The 21,819-nt window shown below is 44.6% G+C and overlaps 1 protein-coding gene and 1 long non-coding RNA gene across 2 annotated transcripts in view; one reads left to right on the top strand and one right to left on the bottom strand.

Moving 5' to 3' along the window:
- Positions 1–21,819, top strand: part of LOC126078111 (HLA class I histocompatibility antigen, A alpha chain-like) — a 598,109-nt gene that overhangs the window by 330,093 nt on the left and 246,197 nt on the right. The window lies entirely within an intron of this gene.
- On the bottom strand, positions 3,635–8,945 carry LOC126078250 (uncharacterized). Its single transcript, XR_007518008.1, has 3 exons — positions 8,744–8,945; positions 3,796–3,919; positions 3,635–3,714 (listed from the first exon to the last, which is right to left on the bottom strand). It is a non-coding gene; the product is annotated as an uncharacterized LOC126078250 (long non-coding RNA).

The following is a 21,819-nucleotide window of genomic DNA, read 5'->3' as shown; positions in this document are numbered from 1 at the left end:
ACCCCACCTTCCCCTGACCCTCTCCACCTGCCAGGCTCTGAAACCGCATTCAAGCCTTCCTTGCTGTTGACCATTTCACCAGGCCACTGAAAAAAATGCTGCACCCCAAGCCAGCTGCTTAGCTGAGGCAACCAGGCCTTCACACCCCCGTTCCTCAGTGGAATCTGACCAGGCCACTGCCCACAGGGGATCTTCTTCTCAATGAGGAATAAGGGCCTTGTTGAGACCCATCAGCCTAAGCTGGTTTCTGCCCACCCTCTGCACCCTGGGGTCTCACTGACACAAGCTACCACCTCCTACAGGGAAACCTCCTAGACAGGGATCTCCATGTGTGAATTCCTGCTTCATTGCAAATGTGTTAAAAATCACTACTGGAAAAAATTCTGTTAAGATTATTTGGTGAATTAATAAAAACTATTATTGGACAACAAAATTTAAAGCAGGAATTTTAAGAAATTACCATATGTCTGTCACATACTTTTCCTGACAAATGCCTCATTGATATGGAGGCAACCCTCTCTGTCCCCCAGGGAACCAGAGCTGCAGGTGGAAGCAGGGGCAACAACAGTCCTGCACAACCCCCACCTGGTGCAATGTGAATGGATCACTTTGCAGAGGGGGAGGGGACTCACTGTTCTAGGTTGTCCAGCATTGAGGGCAAACTGTGATGAAATTAGATTTAAGGAGGAGAAATTAGTGCTGCTGCCCCTCTGCCTCTGGTCACACAGAAGAAGTGGACAGAGCAGAAAGCCTGCATCTCCTGGACTCCTCACCCTCTCACAGCTTCATGAATCACATTGGCTCTTGGTTGAAGTACAAAACTTTTCTGTTTTCTCTTTTCCTCTCTCCTTAAGCAATCTGATTATTGGGGGAAACACTTTGGTCATCCCTTACCCCACATTTAGAGGACAGTGATTACCATGAGAGAGAGGAACTGGCTTAGTTTGAACTAGCGGAGGCCAGAGAGCACAGACGAAATGCCCCAGTAAACAGTTCCTGTGGACTTTCCCCTGGAAGGATGGACAGGAAACCCTCAGAGGCAGGACAAAACCAGGGACCACCAGTACCCTGAGGAATGGCTGGTCCTTCTTCACAAATAGTAGGGGACACCTACTCGTGTCCTCCTCCATCATCCACATGGAAGAGCCAGGGACATGAACACATGTGATGGGGACTTGAAAAGAGCACAGGCCAGGAATTGGCCAGAGGAAACTAAATGGAGGACTCACTCAGGTCTACAGGAGGGATCTGAGGAGCTGCCAAATGCACAGAAGATGCTCACCTCTGCTCAAGGCCCACATGTCTGCTCTAAGTAGGGGCTCCCCAGGGGGCTTTAGGCAGGAGGCTCAGGGGCCAACCAGTGGACCTGGATCGTGAGTTTCTTTCTTGGTTTGTTCATGAGGACTGGAGACACTTGGAAGAAAGGAGGCAGACAGGGACTAGAGTTATCACATCTCATCCATATTCCTGTGAGAGATAACCACCCCCCATCTCAGCAGATCATAAAGTCTTGCACTATTTGTTCCCTCTAAATCCACAATCATCCATGGCCTTGTTAATCAGTCCATGATTCCCCACACAACCCATGTGGGCCAGCCCTGGCAGCCTGAGAGACAGAGAGAGGAAGAGGACAGCACAGAGGGGAGCCGGGGCCCCTCACTTGGTATCTCTCACCCAGGTAGCAAGAAGCCCAGGCTGGCCACTTGAGAACCCTCGCCTGGTCTTGGCCATGGGCAGGACTAAGGGGTGTTGATGGGCATGCGGCTCCCAATTCTCCTCACAAATACTCCAAATTTCAGCTCTTGTTACTCTCTGGTGAAAGGGAAAAGGTGTGTCTTCTCCACCACTATTCCTGCATAGGGAGATGTGAGGGAACCCCACCTCCTGGCAGAGTCCTTCCTACCCCCACTCACGTTAGCTGTACAGTTTTCTCACCCGGGCTTTCCTCATCTGGTGTTTCCTTCTTCCTGCACCAGAGAAGGACAAGAGCAGTAATAATAAGAATAATAACAATAGCAGCAACGAGTACATCTAGAATGATTGGCCATGCACTCTCTTGTACCGAGGTCTCACCTAAAAAAAACCTTTTAATTCATTGGGTCCCCCAGACCTGCAAGCCTTCTATCCTTCCCCCAACCTGGTCCCTAGTTATCAAGTCACAGCCTCCTCCAGGATCGCCGGTGCTCACCATGGCTCACAGGGTGTGTCATGTTCTTCCCGCTGTCTTCCATGTGGCAGCTGTACCTCTGCTCCTCCCCTTGAGGAAGACTTGTGGACACCCAGATCACCTAGGTCCCATTCCCACCAGACAGGACACTCCCAGGCTCCCGGGAGTCCTTGCTCAGGGGTTCCCCATCCTGAAGCCAGGTCAGTGTGATTTTCCGGGAATAGAAGCCAGCAGCCCAGCAAGTCAGGGTGACTTTTCCCTTCATGGCCTGACTGAGGGTCATGTTCACTGCTGGGGGCACTGGGAGGGGAGAGGGCAGAACCAGTGAGGCACGTGGCCATGCCCTGTCTCCAAGTCCAAGGGAGATAGAACAGCACTGGTCCTCTCCATGTTTCTTGCTCTGGCCTGAAGCTGCATTCACCCACAAGCACTCAGGATTCATGCTGCTCACAAGTCTGTCTGGGATCACAGGACCCCAATTCTTTCTTGTGGGAGGAGGGTTGCGCCTCGGGTTGGAGCCTCACTCTCTGGGTCCACATGTTGATGCTGGGGAGGGTAGGTGGCTCGGGGGCTTCTGGGTCATGGAGGGCTAGGAGGGAACTCTCCAGGCTGGGATGGATGGGGCAGGCCCATGGCTCTGTGGCCCCCATGGACAAAAAACATCCTCCCCTGCCTAACATACACCTTACCAGATTCATTATTCTGTCTGAGGGCCCCCTGCTTTCCTGAACATTGACACTGGACAGGTCATTTCTCCATCCACCTGTGTGTCTTTCCCCAGTGGCTTTAATAGGATGGGCAACTCAGAATACAATGTACCAACAGGACATATAGGGATCCCATAGGACAGTGATAGTTTTCCTCAGATAAGGCAGTGATGGGGTTCCAGAAGACAGGGGAAATGAAAATCTTCCCGAGCATCAGTACCTGTTCTCCCCATGAAGTCTCTCCCCAAGTCCAGGTAGCTCCGCAGCCTTTTACAAATATCTCCCTCCACATGGTGACTGTAATATTTGTGTTTATCCCTATCTACTTCCCAGGTCTTCCTCATTTCCAATGCCAAGGTCTGCACTGAGGACAGGGGCACTGTCCATCTCTTCGTCTCCGGGTGACAGCAGAGGAAATGCTCCTTGCCATAGCAGTAATTCCAGAAGCCCCCGGGGCCATCATCTTCCTGGATCTCACAGCCCAGGGTCTCCTGGAGGGAACGCAAGCCTGCCCCACCCAGACAATGACTTCTCCATTCCTGGGTCCCTCCACTTCCCCCTCCCAAGGTGAGAAACTCCAGCCCATAGCGTCCCTCCCTTCCTCCTCCCCCACCTGTTACCTGAGAGACAGCTCACATCCTGGCTGAATTCCACAGACCCCCATCCCTGTCACCCACATCCCAACTAAATCCAATGGAAAGAGACATGCTCCCACCTCTCTACCCCAAACCCTTCAGGAAACATCCTCACACTCCTCTGTCTCATCCCCACTCTCACCTCTTTTCTGATCCTGCAGCTTCATGATGTCGAACAGGGTCATTCTGAGCTCCATACGTATGTCTGTAAAGCCCATGGTCTCTAAGTCTCAGGTCTCAGCTCCCAGCTGGGCTTCTGCCCATGGTCCCTGGGGCTCTGCCCTACCTTTTTCACTGTCATACTGCAGGAATAACTTTCCATCAAAATATTCCTCAGCAAAGAATCGTGTTTGCACAGATCCATCCTGGGAGACCACCGTAATGTCATAACGAAGACTGTGGAGACAGACCTTAGGGAGGAGGAAGCCAAAGATGAATCTTCTCCTTGAAATAACTACACATCAAACATGTAATAGAAGGTTCTGTGGTCCTGATTCCCTGAAGATGGGAGTGGTACAGGTGCGTGCCTGTCCAAGTGTGGAGGGAACAGGTAACATTCACAAAAGGTTAGGATTAGAAAACCATCAGAGGAGAAGGGCCAGTGCTGGGAGAAGTATCATTATGGAGAAAGGCCAGAACAAGTCCAGTGGAAAAATCAAGAATTTAGGTCAGTTATGTGAGCCAAAGAGATCCCTCTGTGGTCAGGGAAGCAAAGGCGGAGGTTAAAGGCCAAGGAGCTAAGCACTTAGGCCAAGAACAGAGTGGGGTCTCAGGGAGCTGGGGAGGTATGCGAGTGAGAGGAACAGGGAGATGGTGGTAAGGGCCCAGGACTGGTGCGGGGCATGGGGCACAGATGACCTTGGGCTACAGCGAAATCAAGAGAGGAGAGGAGGGCTTATTTATGGAGAGTGGTGATCACAAGGTCCCCAGCAGAGAGGGCTTGTGAGAGATGAGAACCTGGTGAGGGCCTAGACAGGTTGCAGGGTCCTAGAGTGAGGGTACGGGTGCAGAGAGACCAGCGAGGAAGGGAGTTCAACACCTTAAGGGTTAAGAGAGGAAGCCATAAAGTATTAGGTTTGGGATGAAGGCTTGGGGAAGAGGTACACTGGACCAAAGCCTGTGGTGGGAAGGGCCAGGAACAGACATATGCATTGGAGAGGGGAATAGGGTGTGGAATATTGAGAACTGCAGAGAGGTCTATGGACCAGGCACTGCACTCTGCGCTTAAGGCCCAGTGATTGTTAGCTCTGGGCTTGCCATGGTGAGGGCTCAAGTGAATGGGGATGAAGGAAGACCAGCTGGGCAAAAGGCACCACTAGGAAGTCAGGGTGAATCTTGCTACACCCCCTACCCCACACCCCCCCACCCAGGAAGTGGCAGAGACTGCAACATCCTCCCGGTAGCCCACCATACATCCACCCATTGCCCTGCCCAAGTGGCGAGCAGCAGCGAGGGTGCTACACTCCTGGTAGAACACTACAGCCCACTCCCATTGCCCTGCACACCTAGTGCATGGCACAGAGTGCCCTGTGCTCCCGATTGCCCACCACACCCCCCTGCCAGCCCTGCCACCACCCACACCAATCCTGTGAGTGGCAGAGAGCGCCCAATGCTCCCAGTCACCATCACACCACTCCACCTCGCCCTCATGGTGAGTGACAGAGAGCACTCCCATTTTCTAAGCCACCCATCACATCTACCGAACCCACCTAGCGAATGCCATCACACAATCCCATGCCACTGGACTGATGACAGGCAGCATCCTTCATCTGCCCAGTCCACCATCAGCCACCCAACACACCTGGTGAAAAGCAATATGCACTTGCCCTGCCTAGCGCTGCCCTGCCCACCGCTACCCTTCCTTCCTGGAGATAGAGGGTGAGTGCTCCCACCAGACGAGCCTTGATATATCAAATCACATTTAAAAAACAGGATAAGATGTCTCAAGTTAGTGAGCAAAATAAAGGGGCAGAAAACCTTTCTGAGGAAGAAATGGTAATGGGGCTACCTGATAAGGAATTCAAAAAGATTTATACACAGGATCCTCAAAGAGATCAAGGAAAGCACAGACGAAACCCTAGATGAATTCAGGAAAACAATATAAGGATAAAATGACAAAATAAATGGATAATTAGAAACTATTTTTATTTATTTATTTATATGAAAATAACAACCAGACATCTGGAAGTTTAACAATAAAATGTCAGAAAGAGATAACTCAATGGAAGGACATAGAAGTAGAATTGAATCAATGGAAGAAAGAATCAGTGAAAAGAGGACAAATCCCTCGATACGAATCTGTTTGAGGAAGAATCGGAATAAAAAGATGGAAGAATAATGAAGAAAGCCTAACAGTTACATGGGACACTATCAAGAGGGAGAATTTATATGTAATTGAAATTCCAGAAGAGGAGGAGAAGAAAAAGCACAGAGAGAATTTTTGAAGATTTATGGATGGAAAACTTCCCTAATATCATGAAAGACAAGAAAGGTTTCATCTAAGAAGCTCTATGAACCCCATACAGGATAGATTCCAAAAGAAAGTCACCAAGACATATCATAATCAAACTTCCCAAAACCAAAGACAAAAAAAGAACTCTGAGAGCACCTCATGAAAAATGAAATATCACCTATAAAGGGGCACCAAAAAGACCAAGCACTGATTTCTCAGCAGAAACCATGCAGATAAGAAGACAGTGAAATGACATATATAAAACCCTGAAAGAAAAGAATTGCCAACCAGGAATCATATATCCAGCAAATATATTGTCTATCACATATGATGGTGAAACTCAGACATTCCCACATAAACAGAAATTATGGGAATTTGTAAAAACCAGACATACCTTACAAGCAATATAAAAGGAAGTCCTTCAGACAGAAAACCAATAACATCAGAAAACAACCTAAGATCAACACACATGACAGTATCACCCAGATACTAACCTAGATAAAGAATTGTCAAAAGTAAAATAAATCTGGAAAACAGGAAACCAGAGATGTCAATCTGTAAAGAATGACAACTTGAAAACAAAAAGGGGAAATAAATGGTGTAGTTATAGAAATTCCATATGGAGTGGAAGTTAAGGTGATAGGAAGATATAACAGACTGGAAAAAGATACTGGTGAGGAGTGAGCTTCTTGGCTCAAATAGACACATGAGACTCTGTGGGTAGCTCCTGTGTGGAGGGGAGATGAGAAGGCAGAGGGGGACAAAAGTGACTGCCTTGACATGGGAATACAGGGTGGAGAGAAGGAGTGTGCTGTCTAATTATGGGGAGAGCAACTAGAAGTACATAACAAGGTGTGTATAAGATTTTGTATGCAAGACTGACTTGATTTATAAACTTTCACTTAAAGCCCAACAAAAATAAAAATAAAAAAGATACAATAGACTGTTCAAAATTTAGGAAGATAACGGTGAATTTCAGAGTAACCACAAAGAAAATTAATAAATCAACTCACCAAAAAAAAAGAAGAAAATCAAAGAAATCAACAACAATGAAGGATATGAAAAGAAAATCCACAAATAAAAAGAACTGAGCACAGGAAATTAAGCAAAGAAAATGTTAACACCACAAAAGTAAATAAATAAATAAAATAACAAAATGGCAGCAGTAAAATCCATACCTATTGATAATTACACTGCATGTAAACAGTTTAAATGCAACAGTCAAAAGATAGAGCATGGCACAATGTATTTAAAAAAATTTCCTATCAATATGTGCCTTAGACACAAAGACATAAAAAGTTTAAAAATCAAAGGATGGAAAAAATACATCTAGCAAATAGTATCCAAAACAGAGCAATATTAATCTCTGATAAAATAGGCTTTAAGTCAAACACCAGTATAAGAGACAAAGAAGGGCATTGTATACTGATCAAAAGATCAATTAACCAAGCGGACATAACCATGACCAATACTTACGTACCCAATGATAGAACACCAAAATACATAAAACAAACTCTAAGAGAACTGGTAAGAGAAATAGACAGTTCTACAATAATAGCAGGAGATTTTAACACCCCACAGAATTCTAGAGGATATCAAAAAAATAATACATCATGATCAGGTGGAATTCATACCAGGGATACAAAGGTGGTTCAACATTAGAAAATCAATCAACATAATTTACCACATAAATAAGTCAAAGGACAAGAATTACCTACCTGATCATCTCAATTAATGCAGAAAAGGCATTTGATAAAATCCAGCACCTTTTCCTGATAAAAATTCTCAACAAAATAGCAATTGAAGGAAAATTCCTCATCATAATTAAGGGCATATAGACAAAACCAATTGCCAACATTATTCTCAACACAGAGAGATTGAAAGCATTTCCCTTCAGAACAAGAATGAGACAGGATGCCCATTACCACCACTCTTACTCAATATTGTACTCGAAGTTCTAGCCAGAGCAATAAGGCAAGAAAAGGTAATAAAGGGCATCCAAATTGGTAAGGAAGAAGCAAAACTGTCCCTGTTTGCAGATGATATGATCCTATACATAGAAAATCTCAGAGATTCCACAAGAAAGTTATTGGGACTAACAAAAGCATTCAGCAAAGTGGCAGGGTACAAGAGCAACATATAAAACTCAGTTGGATTCCTCTACACTAACGAGAAGGATTCTGAAAAAGAAATCAAGAAAATAAGACCATACACAATAGCCCCAAGACGATAAATTACCTAGGAATAAATCCAACCAGGGGCCTAAAAGACTTCTACAAGGAAACTGTCCGAAAAAAAAAAAAAAATTACTGCCAGAAACCAAAAAGACCCATCAAAACCCAAAACCAAACCCAGTGTCATCGAGTCAATTCTGACACAAAGCAACCCTATAGGACAGAGTAGAACTGCCCCATAGAGTTTCCAAGGAGCGCCTGGCAGATTCAAACTGCCAACCCTTTGGTTAGCAGCCATAGCACTTAACCACTACACCACCAGAGTTTCCAAAAGACCCACAGAAATGGAAAAACATACCATGCTCATGGATTAGAAGACTTAACATTGTGAAAATGTCAATACCACCCGTCTTAGGATGGGTTCCCTAGAAAAGTAAAATGTATAAATATACGTGTAGAGATTTATATCAAGGAAACACCTCAAGCAATTTTAGAGGCCGAATAAGTCCCAAATCCGTGGTTCAGGATAGAGGCCTCTTCCAATTCACGCAGCCACAGAAGCTGGTGAACCCAAGATCCGCAGGTTGGAAAGCAGGGGTCTCACTCACAGGCTGTGAAGGTTGACGAATTCCAATATCGGCAGGCAAGACTGCAAGGTTTCCCCTATTCACGAGGCTGCAGAGGCTAGCGAACTCATGATTGGCAAGTTGGGGAGCAGGGCTCTTGCTTGTAGGCTGTGAAGGATGATGAATCCCAAGATCAATAGGTAAGCTGGTAGCTTAAGTCTCAAAAACCAGAGGTCAGACAAGAGGCAGCTGCTGGATCTAGAACAGGCCAAAAGCCTTGGCAAGGCAAGCAGGAAGGAAGTAGGCTGCAGAGGGTGGAGAGATGAAGGCTGAGGGAACAGTGAGCTGCCACAGGCCCCGCCCCCTCCAGTACCATTCAGCAGATTCCATCATGGGGGTGATCACATATCAAATTTCAACCAGGAAGTGATCACATTATTCAACTGTCAAAACACTGAGAATCACGGCCCAGCCAAGTTGACGTGCAATCTCAACCATCATACCACCCAAAACAATCTATAGATAGACTACAATCCTGATCCGAATCCCAATAACATTCTTTAATGAAATGGAAAAACTAATCTCCAACTTTATATGGAAAGGAAAGAGACCTGAAATAGCTAAATCATTACTGAAGAAGAAGAACAAAGTAGGAGACCTCACACTTCCTGGTCACAGACCTTATTAAAAATCTACAGAAGTCAAAACAGCCTGGCACTGGTACAAAAGACATACAGATCAGTGGAACAGAATTAGAACCCAGAATTAAATCCATATGGACAGCTGACCTTTGACAAAGGGTTGAATTCCATTCAATACGGAAGAGATGGTCTCTATAACAAATGGTGCAGGTAAAACAGGACATCCACGTGCAGAAAAATGAAACAGGATCCATATCTCACCCCCCACACAAAAGCAAACTCTAAATGGATCTAAGACCTAAAGGTTAAACATAAAAGTATAAAGATCCTGGAAGTTAGCATAAGGACAAAACTAGGGGTCCTAATCCATGGCATGAATACACTATCAAATATATGAAAATGCAGAAACAACAGAAGATAAACTAATAACTGGGACCTCCTAAAAATTAAATACTATGCCCAACAAAAGACATTACCAAAAGAGTAAAAAGGGAACCTGCAGAGTGGGAAAAAATTTTGGCAATGACATAGCTGACAAGGGTCTAATCTCTAAAAGTTATAGAGTACTTCAACACCTTGGGAACAAAAAGACAAACAATCCAATCAAAAAATGGGCAAAGGACATGAACAGACATTTCACCAAAGCAGACATTCAGGTGACTAACAAACACATGAAGACAGACTTGCCATCATTAGCCATTAGATGCAAATCAAAACTACATTGAAATACCATCTAACCCCTGCAAAAATGGTACTGATCAAAAACAAAAAAAACAATAATTACTAGCAAGGTTGTGGGGAGATTGGAACTCATACACCGATGGTGAGACTGTAAAGTAGTACAACCATTACGGAAATTGATATGGAAAGAAGTCTCTCCAGCTCCCTCCAGGCACTGAGACACCTGTCAATGAAGTTGCCCTGGGATCCTTCTCGTTCCCAGAGGAGAGAAGTGGGCAGGGAGCTAAAGGCAGTAAAGGGGGGGAGGGGGCATGGTGTGGTGGTAGTGGGTGCGGGGTGCCCCTGGGGCCTGAGAGTGCCTCCTCACACAGGGTGGAAAGTGGTCTCCTGAGCCTGACACAGCCAAGGGCCTTGCCTGCCAGTCATAGCAGTAACCCAGAAGGCGGCCGGAAGCCCAGGAGCCTCAGATGACTGGGCTGTCTGAACAACCAATAGACCGACTGACAAGAAGGCAGGCAGATAGATCCTGGAGGGGGAGCAGGCCCAGCCAGGACTCAGAAAAGGCTTGCGGGGGCAGGGGAGTGAGGGGAGGTGGATGCGAGACCCCGAAGAGCACAGAAAAGATTTGGAAAAGCCGAGTGCGCTGTGACAACGGGCAGTTTGCAGCCTCATCCATGCCCACAGTCACCCCACCAGAGACCTGCTGGGGCCGGAGCAACACCCCGGTAACGCCCAATGATACACTCTCCAGAAGTTTGACCCAAGATCACAACGAGTGCCACTCAGCAGTGGCAGTGCCCAGGGACATGAGAAGGGCAGCCCCGAAAAGGACAGGCAGGATGCCGGCCACCCACATCACCATCAAGGGCTCCAGGGACCAGAGTAGAAGCCAAAGTCCCTGCACCTGCAGCCCGCGGGTAAAAGTGGCCAGTGAAGGTCCCCGCGGACCAGTGAATAAAGTACAGAAAAGTTCCCTGGAAAGGGATGGACGGGGCTGCACTTATGCAGTCTCAAAGGAAAGTCGTATTGGTGAGCCAGGCACCAAGGGGAGGCTCAAAACTAGGAAACCAGCAGGTGACAGAGTCCCTGAGAGAGGAATACTGGGGGTTTTCCCACGAGGGTGCTCAGCCAAAGGGTGCACAGAGAGCGCTGAGCAGCTGAGTGCTCTGACTCAAATCCCAGAAGCATATTATTTCATGCCACCCTCCCCCAGGGCGGCATTAAGGCATGTGAGGGCCCTAAACACTGAAAATTAGTGGTCCCCCCCTCCTCTGTTTACTGTCTGTGATGTAATTTTTTAATGTGACTATGATATTAACAACTGAACACAAGAATGGCATATGCCATTTTAGTGGAATGAAATGAACTGGATTATAACATTTTTAGTGGATGTGAGAGACTAAGATTTTTACTATATACCACATTTTCTTCAGAAAGAATATTCCTCAAAGAAGAAATGACTCAGTGGACTTGGTTGTTTCAACAATCAGTGTAAAACTCTGTTATCTCCCACAATGAAAAATTGGCTGGAGCTCCTCTTGGTTGTTTACCAGGACAGGAGCAAGAGCGTACCCTGGTGTTGAGATCATGTCACAGAGCATTGCTGGCCCTGCTGGCTGGAGTTACTGGATTAGCTGACTTGGACACACAAGGTCATTGTCTCAAAATGAATCAGAGACCTGGCTATTAATATAATCTGCCCTTCCCAGGAACCACTCATTTGGATCCAGCTACATATTGGGTAAACGTAGCAAGAATTAGACTAGACAGCACACCCTCAACTCTTGTCTATTAGAAAGAAAGAGTATACTCCTAAAAGACCCAATCAGATAAGGAGTTTCAATTGCATGGGAGGGGACTGTAGGAGACAGATGTCAACAAAGGTGGTGAAGTGGTGGGGACCTCATACCTTAAACAACTTTGCATGTGGGCACCCTCAAGGCCCTGTGTGAATTTCTTTTTAGGTCTGCCCATTCTCACGCACTGGAGCTGCTATCAGTTTCATTTAGTGCCGTGCCAGTACCACCGTGGCACTCACTTTTCCTTGTGTCTTGTCTGCCTGGCATCTGTGGGTCTTTGCTTTGGACAACTGGTGCCCCTATTTTGTTGATGCCCTAAGCACATGCTTACCTTTCTTAGGTAATCAGCCCCTGCTTTCCTGGAAAAGGCAACTTCCCACCTGCAGAGCAGCACTGGTCTCCCCAAGCTCTTTTTACCTGGCCACCCCACCTGGATGCCTCGTGCTCGCTCTTCTGTACAGAACAAACTTCGACAGAGACCACTGAATAGTCATCCTCCTGACATGCCCAACCTCTGCCATGCACAGCCTGAGTGGCCACATCACCACTGACCCCAATTTTCAGAGTTCAGCCACCTCTGCCTACAGAAGCACCTTCCACAGTTGACTCAGTAACACCCTAAACTCCCTTAGACATTTCAGTCACTATAATCCTCTCCTTCTTCTCCCAATGACTCCCAGGTCCAGCCAGGATGCCTTGCTTCAGGCCACATCCTAGAGGTGTCTGTGCTGGAACAGGGCCACCTTGCTATGCAGCCCATGGCAATCACAAGCCCGGTGAGGCGACTCCTCATCGTCCACTACAACACCAACCTCTCTGCAGGCTTCCGTTTCCAGTTGGCCTTCAGGACATCTGCATCTCTAGGGACCACTGCCCTCAAACCCAACAGGCCTACAGAGAAACTCTGCCTCCCTTCCATGTCAGCCTCTCCCTCCCCTATTGCTCTCAACAGGATCAGACTCCCCCCTCTCTCCTGCCTCTAATGTACTCACCTGCAGCTCCTCTACCACATTTCCAATCCCACTGTCCCCACTCAGAACAGGCTTTCATCTCCCTTCAGCCTAGAATACTGCACAGGCTCCAAAACACCATGCCTGTACCCAGATGAAACCTTAACACCCAAAAGCCGTCTATAGTTGCCCATCTGCTAAATTTAACACTTAAGCCTCTATTCTACCATGGGAAGCACCAGCTTGCCCTCTGGCATCACCCCTCATTTCTCCTAGATGGCTGTCAAATTTGACTCTCTCAATCTTACCCTGACCCACCAGGATGCCACTGCTCAAGCAATCTTCCACTTGTGGAATGTCCTCAACTCTGCCTTCTGACCGATCATCAGACCTCCCCGTATCCTTAAAGATGGTCCTGATTAGAGAGTGTTGATGGGTGCAGGCCTTGTGAATATGCTAAAAACACCACTGAATTGCACAGTGTAAAGCGAGACTTTAAAAAAGGTAAATTTTATCTTTTGTCAATTATATCTTACTTAATATGTGTGATGGTTAAGATTGTGTGTAAACTTGGCTAAGCCATGATTCTCAGTGGTTTGGCAGTCATACAATGTTGTGATCACTTCCCTGTTGAGATTTGATATGTGATCACCCCCATGATGGCATCTGCTGTAAGTAGCCAACCAGTTGAAAAGGAGTTTCCTTGGGTGTATGGCCTGAACTGAATATAAGCAGACATTCTGACAAGGCCTGGGGACTTTTTTTCTTGTGCTGGATCCTGCAGCTGGCTCCTGTTCATCTAACCTCGGGTTTTTGGGACATGAGCTAGCAGCTTACCTCTGGTCTTGCCTGCCGATCTTCTGATTCATTGATCTTTACAGCCCGTGAGCAAGAGCCCTGCTCTCTGACATGCCCATCTTGGGTTCGTCAGCCCCTTTGTCTACATGAATCAGGAGAGGCTTCTATCCTGAGCCACAGACTTGGGACATTTCAGTCTCTACAACCATGTGAGTCATTCCTTGATATAAATCTCTCTCTATATGTACATTTACATGCTTTACTTCTCTACAGAACCCAGCCTAAGGCAATATGTCATCCTAAGGCTGCCTTCTACTGAAAGCTCTGCCTTATCCCCATACACATCTCCTGGTGTTTGGAACATCTAACCAGTGGTCCCCAATGGTGGTTGATTATTAGAACCACCTGAGGACTTTTGATATCCTTAAGCCCAGGCTACAGCCAAAATGTACTGAATCAGAATCCCTTGGTTTGGACCTAGGCCAATCACTTGCTGGACAATGGGAATGGAGGGTCCTGTCTGTCCTCCTTCTACAGATAAGAACAACTCATTATCCCAGAGACTGTTTTAATTGCTAGAGGACACAAGATAGTGAGGGGCAGAGAGGGAGGTAGAACCCAGCACCTCTAACAGCTGGTCCTGAGCCCTGTCCTCCATGATGACTACCCTTGCCCAGACCCTGTGGAGGGTAACCAGCTCCCAGGAGCAACCACTCCCAGCCCCTGCCCGCCCTGTCTTCCAGAAGGGTGGGGCAGAGGGTGATTCAAAGACTTGGGGTGCAGGTGACAGGGACGGAGGAAGGAAGGGATGCAATTCTCTGCAGGCCTATCTGAAAGGGTGTGATTCCCCCCACCACCAAGTGGTGATTTGCTGGACAGCCTCCTCTGGCACCCCTTGGATTTGTGCCCCCTGGTGCAAATGCAGTCCTCTGCCTCCGCCACCCCCTTGCCCCCCACCTCAGCACCTCTGCCCTTCTCAGGCACTTCCTAGGCGCAACGGCTGCAGCAAACTCTCAAGCAGCTCACCCCTCCACACACTTTCAATACTTTAACAATACTGATAATAAGCTAGGTTTGTCCCAAAGCATTTAGATATGATTGCAAGGAGAGTTGGAGCCAAATCTCCCTTTCTCTGAAGGCTCTGGTTCTGGGTTTGGGGGCAGAATCTGGCCAGGCTGCCCGGCCCCCTCCAAACTCCAAGGTCCACAGCTATAAGAAGCTGTCTCCCACCCTGCCTCCAGCCCCTTCTGCTCTGTCCCATAAACTTCTTTTTCTCCCTTCACTGTCACCGTCTGACCCCTGGCTCATGAGCGTAGGGGCACGGGACGCCAGGCTCTGCACGGACTTTAGTCACCACAGCTGGGTCCAGAAAGAAACCCGAAACCAGCCAGCGCTCCTGCTTGTATAACCCAGGGCAGCATGGCTGGGCTCCAGGGCTGCCCAGCTCTTTTCTGCTCTGCGGGGACTGAGGTCCCTTGAAGGGCTGAAGATCTGAATGGCTAGGTAAATAGTAAAAGCTTTACAGCAAATGTTTCAGATATGCCAACTTGTCCAGTACTGTTCTGGTTTTACCCTAGTCTTAATATTCAAATTTTCTATTTTCCTTGGTGTTGATTTTTAAATAATTCTTGTATATTTATTATAATGGACTTGTATAGTAAGCCATCTCCAAACAACAGTGATTTCAGGCAAATAAATAAATGTGTGCTTCTCTATTGAATTAGTGCTAAAAAAAACCAAAAGAAAACAAAACCCCGCTGCCATCCAATTTCAAATCTTTTTAAATTTTTTACTGTGCTTTAAGTGAAAGTTTACAAATCAAGTCATTCTCTCATACAAAAATTTATACACACCTTGCTATGTACTCCTAGTTGCTCTCCCCCTAATGACACAGCACACTCCTTCTCTCCACCCTATATTCGTGTCCATTTAGCCAGCTTCTGTCCCTCTCCGCCTTCTCATCTCCCCTGTAGCAGGAGCTGCCCACATAGCCTCCTGTGTCTACTTGAGCCAAGAGGCTCACTCCTCACCAGTATCATTTTCTATCTTATATCTGTTTGTGTAAAGTTTCTTATTTCTCTAGGATGTACTCCAAGGAGCAGGATTGCGGGGTCATATGGTACTTCTATTTGTAGTTTCTCTTCTGGTGTTTCTGCATTGTTTGTAATGTTTTATATACTGTTTATGCCATGTATTACGGCTCCTAATGTTGTCCCTATTTTTTCTTCCATGATCTGTATCGTTTTAGATTTTATGTTTAGGTCTGATCCATTTTGAGTTCGTATTTGTGCATGGAGTGAGGTATGGGTCTTGTTCCATTTTTTTGCAGATGGATATCCAGTTATGCCAGCACCATTTGTTAAAAAGACTGTCTTTTCCCCATTTAATGGACTTTGGGCCTTTTTCAAATATCAGCTGCTCATATGTGGAAGGATTTATGTCTGGATTCTCAATTCTATTCAGTTGGTCTATGTGTCTGTTGTTGTACTAGTACCAGGCTGTTTTGACTACTGTAGCGGTATAATAGGTTCTAAAATCAGTAGTGTGAGGCCTCCCTCTTTGTTCTTCTTTTTCAGTAATGCTTTGCTTATCCAGGGCCTCTTTCCCTTCCTTATGAAGTTGGTGATTTGTTTCTTCATCTCATTAAAAAATGTCTTTGGAATTTGGATCGGAATTGCATTGTATCTATAGATCACTTTTGGTAGAATAGACATTTTTGGAATGTTGAGTCTTCCTATCCATGAGCAAAGTATGTTTTTGCACTTATGTAGACCTCTTCTGGCTGCTTGCCGTAGTGTCTTGTAGTTTTCTTTCTATAGGTCTTTTATGTCTCTGGTAAGATTTATTCCTAAGTATGTTATCTTCTTGGGGCTACTGCAAGTGGTATTGATTTGGCAATTTCCTCTTCAATGTTCTCTTTGTTGGTATAGAGGAATTCAACTGATTTTTGTATGTTTATCTTGTATCTTGATATGTTAGTTTTCTTGTGGATTCTTTAGGATTTTCTGTGTATTAGATCATATCATCTGCAAATAGAGATACTTTTACTTCTTCCTTGCCAATGTGGATACTCTTTATTTCTTTATCTAGCCTAATTGCTCTGGCTAGGACCTCCAGCACAATGTTGAATAAGAGTGGTGATAAAGGGCATCCTTGTCTGGTTCCTGTTCTCAAGGGGAATGCTTTCAGACTCTCCCCATTTAGGACAACGTTGGCTGTTGGCTTTGTATAAATGCCCTTTGTTACGTTGAGAAATTTCACTTCTATTCCTAATTTGCTGAGAGTTTTTATCACGAATGAGTGTTGGACTTTGTCAGATGCCTTTTCTGCATCAATTGATAAGATCATGTGGTTCTTGTCTTTTGTGTTATTTGTATGATGGATTACATTGCTTGTTTTTCTAATGCTGAACCGTCCCTGCCTATCTGGTATGAATCCGACGTGGTAGTGGTGGATTATTTTTTTTGATATATTGTGAAATTCTATTTTTTTATTGGCTAGAATTTTGTTGAGGATTTTTGCATCTAAGCTTATGAGGGATATAGGCCTATAATTTTCTTTTTTTTTAAGTGGTGTCTTTACCTGGTTTTGTTATCAGGGATATGCTGGCCTCATAGAAAGAGTTTGGGAGTATTCCATCCTTTTCTGTGCTCGGAAATACCTTTAGTAGAAGTGGTGTTAACTCTTCTCTGAAAGTTTGGTAGAACTCTGCAGTGAAACAGTCTGGGCCAGGGCTTTTTTTTTGTTGTTGGGAATTTTTTAGTTACCTCTCCAATCTCTTCTTTTGTTATGGGTTTATTTAGTTGTTCTACCTCTGTTTGTGTTAGTTTAACAAGGTAGTGTGTTTCTACAAATTCATCCATTTCTTCTGGATTTTCAGATTTGTTAGCGTACAATTTTTCATAGTAGTCTGATATGATTTTTTTTAATTTCGTTTGGGTTTGTTGTGATATCACTGATCTCATATTTTATTTCGGTTATTTGCTTCCTCTCCCATTTTTCTTTTGTCTGTTTTGCCAATGGTTTATCAAGAACCAGCTTTTGGTCTTGTTAATGCCTTTAATTGTTTTTTTTTTTTTTTTTGTTCTCTACTCAACTAATTCTGCTCTAATTTTTCTTATTTGCTTTCTTCTGGTGCCTGAGGGTTTCTTTTGTTGCTCTCTTTCTATATGTTCACATTGTAGGGATAGTTCTTTGATTTTGGCCCTTTCTTCTTTTTGGATGTGTGTGTGTTTATTGCTATAAATTGACCTCTGAGCACTGCTTTAGCTGTGTCCCAAAGGTTCTGATAGGAAGTGTTTTCATTCTCATTGAATTCTATGAATTTCTTTATTCCATCCTTAATGTCTTCTCTAACCCAGTCTTTTTTGAGCAGGGTATTGTTCAGTTTCCAAGTGTTTGATTTCTTTTCCCTGGTTTTTCTCTTATTGATTGCTACTTTCATGGCCTTATGGTCAGAGAAGATGCTTTGTAATTTTTCAGTGCTTTGGATTCTGTTAAGCCTTGCTCTATGACCTAATCTGTGGTCTATTCTAGAGAACGTTTCAAGTGCATTGGAAAAGAAAGTATACTTGGGTGCTGTCTTGTGGGGTGTTTTGTATATGTCTATGAAGTCAATTTGGTTTATTGTGGCATTTAGATCTTGTGTCTTTATTGAGCTTCTTTCTGGATGTTGTGTCTTTCTCCAGAAGTGGTGTGTTGAAGTCTCGTACTGTTATTGCGGAGCTTTCTATCTTACTTTTCAATGCTGTTAGAGTTTGTTTTATGTATCTGGAAGCCTTGCCATTGGGTGCATAAATATTTAATATGGTTATATAAATATACTCCTGTTAAATTGTGCCTTTAATCACTATATAGCGTCCTTCCTTATCCTTTGTGGTGGATTTAACTTTAAAGTCTATTTTGTCAGGAATCAATATAGCCACCCCTTCTCTTTTTTGATTGTTCTTTTGCTTGGTATGTTTTTTTTTTCTTTCCATCTTTTGAGTTTTTGTTTGTATCTTTAAGTCTAGGGTGTGTCACTTGTAGGCAGCTTATAGTCGGATCGTGTCATTTTTCAATCCATTTTTCCACTCTCTGTCTCTTTATTGGTACATTTAGTCCATTTACATTCAGCGTAATTACGGATAGGTATGAGTTTAGTGCTGTCATTTTGATGTCTTTGTGTGTTGAGTTTCTTTTTCCCACTTAAATTTTTGTGCTGGGAAATTTATCTTTATGTATTGTCTTTTCCTTTTATTTTTTGTTGTTGATTTTGTTTTCTCTGAGTCTTTATGTTTTTCTTTATTTTGATGTGTAGGATTGTGAATCTCCTTTGTGGTTACCTTAATATTTACCCTTATTTTTCTCAGTTTAAATCTAACTTTTATTTCTTTATATCGCCTTGACTTCCTCTCCATATGAAAGATCTATAACTACATTTTTTAGTCCCTCTTTATTGATTTAATGTTGTCATCTTTTACGTAATGACAGCACTGTTTCCCTTTTTTCAGTATTTTTTATCTTGATTTATTTTTGTGATTTCCCTATCTGGGTTGATACCTGCTTGCTCTGTCCTGTGGTCTAGTCTTGGGTTGATATTTGATATTATTGATTTTCTAAGCAGAGAACTCCTTTTAGTGTTTCTTGTAGTTTTGGTTTGGTTTTTACAAAATCCCTAAACTGCTGCTTATCTGGAAATGTCCTAATCTGGCCTTCAAATTTGAGAGACAGTTTTGCTGAATATATATGATTCTTGGCTGGCAATTTTTTTCCTTCAACACTTTATATATGTCATCCCATTGCCTTCTTGCCTGCATGGTTTCTGCTGAGTAGTCCAAACTTATTCACTCTCCTTTGTAGGTCATTTTTCATTTATCCCTAGCCGCTGTTAAAATCCTCTCTTTATCTTTGGTTTGGCAAGTTTGATTATAATATGTCTTGGTGATTTTCTTTTCAGATCTACTTTATGTGGGGTTTGATGAGCATCTTGGAGAGCTATCTTCTCATCTGCCATGATATCAGGGAAGTTTTCTGCCAACAAATCTTCAACAATTCTCTCTGTATTTTCTGTTATCCCTCCCTGTTTTGTTACTCCAATCACTCATAGTTTATTTCTTTTGATAGAGTTCCACATGATTTTTAGGGTTTCTTCATTTTTTAGAAATTCTTTTACCTGACTTTTCTTCTAATATATTGGTGCCAAGTGTTTTATCTTAAATCTCACGAATGCTGCCTTCCGGTTCCTCAATTCTGCTCCTCTGACTTTCTGTTGTGTTGTCTAATTCTGTAATTTTATTGTTAATCTTCTGAATTTCTGATTATTGTCTCTCTGTGGATTCTTGCAGTCTATTAAATTTTTCATTATGTTCTTGAATAACTTTTTAATTTCTTAATTGCTTCATCTCTGTGTTCATTGGCTTGTTCTGTGTTTTGCCTGATCTCCTTCCTGATGTCTTGAAGACTTCTGTATATGAACCTTTTGTATTCTAAAACATCTGGTTATTCCAGGAAGACTTCTTCATCCATAAAATTCCTTGATTTTTGGTTTTGAGAGCTTGTTGAAGCAATCGTGGTGTCTTTTTTTATGTGATTTCATATTGAGTGTTTTTTCCAAGCTATCTAAAAGTTATTGTATTAATTTATTTTGTTTGTTTACTATATCCTAGCTGCTTGCTTTGTTTTGTTTGACATGCCCAAGTACGCTGCTTGAGTGAGCTAGCTTGATTATTTGTGCCTTTGAAGCTCTAAAATCCTGTCACCAGGTGGCTAGAGCTGTTGCCAGGTATATGAGCCTAGGAATCCATTCACTTTTCTTATATGGATTCAGCTCAGGTGTCCAGGTAGTTGGTCATCAATTGTGTGGTACAGGCTCTGCCCTACAATCTTAGAGAGGCAGTGGTGATTGGTGTAGGCACAGGTATCTGGTTGCAGCAGGGGGTCACGTTCTAAACAAAGCAGGGGGCTGACAACCATCCTGAGTGTCTGTGAAGAAAGCACGTTCGTGTTCCCTAGAGTGCACAGGTGGGTGGGTTCTGCAGCCAGACCGTTGGCACCAATTGCTTTTGGTTGTAACGACTGGGAGTCACTACTTATTCTCAGACCCCTGTTGTGTGTGGCTAGGAAACATCGGTGAAGCCACCAGTCCTCAGGCCCCTGATGTTAGTAGGTGAGGACCCTGTTTAATAGGCAAAGCAGTGTCAAACATCAAAAACCCACCTCTCCACCACACAGCTGAAACAGTTGAACTCAGTTCTTGAGCACACACACCGTGTGGTCTACCAAGGGCCTAATGTCCTGAAATGGGCCCACTCATGTCCATGCAGGGGTGAAAGTATTCAAAGTCCATGGACTGTTTTTGCCTGGACAGGAGCCACTTCTGTCTTGAGCTCCCCAGCGTACTGGAGCTGGCAGATTACCTTTTCCCCCAATTGTTAATTTATTCCTTTTCCAAGGCTGGGAGAATGGCTTTGGGAGTGCAGCAGGACCTATGTCTAGCCCAGGGAAACTACAGCTACTGAAACAGGCTTGGGGGCTGGGGACATGGTAAAATGAGCCCATGTGCTTAGCTTTTGCCAAGAGTGCTGTTCTTCTCTTGTTCTGGAGGTGTGAGTGGACTGTGTGGCTGCTGTTTCTCCTCGAGGAAACCGCATCCCAAATGCTACTACCAGCCCTGCCATGGTCACTGCAGGGGAATGAGCCTGAGTGGCACCAGTTACCTCCGTGTCAGGTCCGGCAACTCCTCACTGTTTCTGAACTGCCTCTCCCTCCGCCGCCACTCAGTTGGATTTCCTAGCTTTGGCTTTGATGTTCAGGGCTCTTAGCTTGTCATATATAATCGTTCCACTTGTTTTTTCGGTCTTCGTTGTAAGAGGGATCACCGGAAGCACCTAACTACTCCATCATCTTGTAGTAGGACAGAGTAGAACTGTCCCATATGCATTCCAGAACTGTAATCTTTATGGAAGCTGACTGCCACATCTTTCTCCCACGGAACAGCCTGTGGGTTCCAACTGCTGACCTTTCCATTAGCAGCCAGTGCTTAACCACTATGCCACCGGCGCTCCTGAATCATTGCTAGCGCTGTCTTAAAAATACATGAACACTAAATCCACTCAGTACTCACACCACTACTGCTTCTATCCTAGAACCATGGCCTCTACACCAGGGCACTGGAGGAGCCTTCCAGCTCCGCTTTCTGATGACCCTCATGCCCTGCTGTCCATAACCAACAGAATGGACATGATCTTTTTCTTTGTGAATTACAATGT

The sequence above is a fragment of the Elephas maximus genome, chromosome 1, assembly GCF_024166365.1.
Source record: "Elephas maximus indicus isolate mEleMax1 chromosome 1, mEleMax1 primary haplotype, whole genome shotgun sequence".
NCBI classification, from domain to species: Eukaryota; Metazoa; Chordata; class Mammalia; order Proboscidea; family Elephantidae; genus Elephas; species Elephas maximus.
The sequence above is the reverse complement of the archived record's forward strand: the minus strand, read 5'-3'. Positions and strand labels throughout refer to the sequence as shown.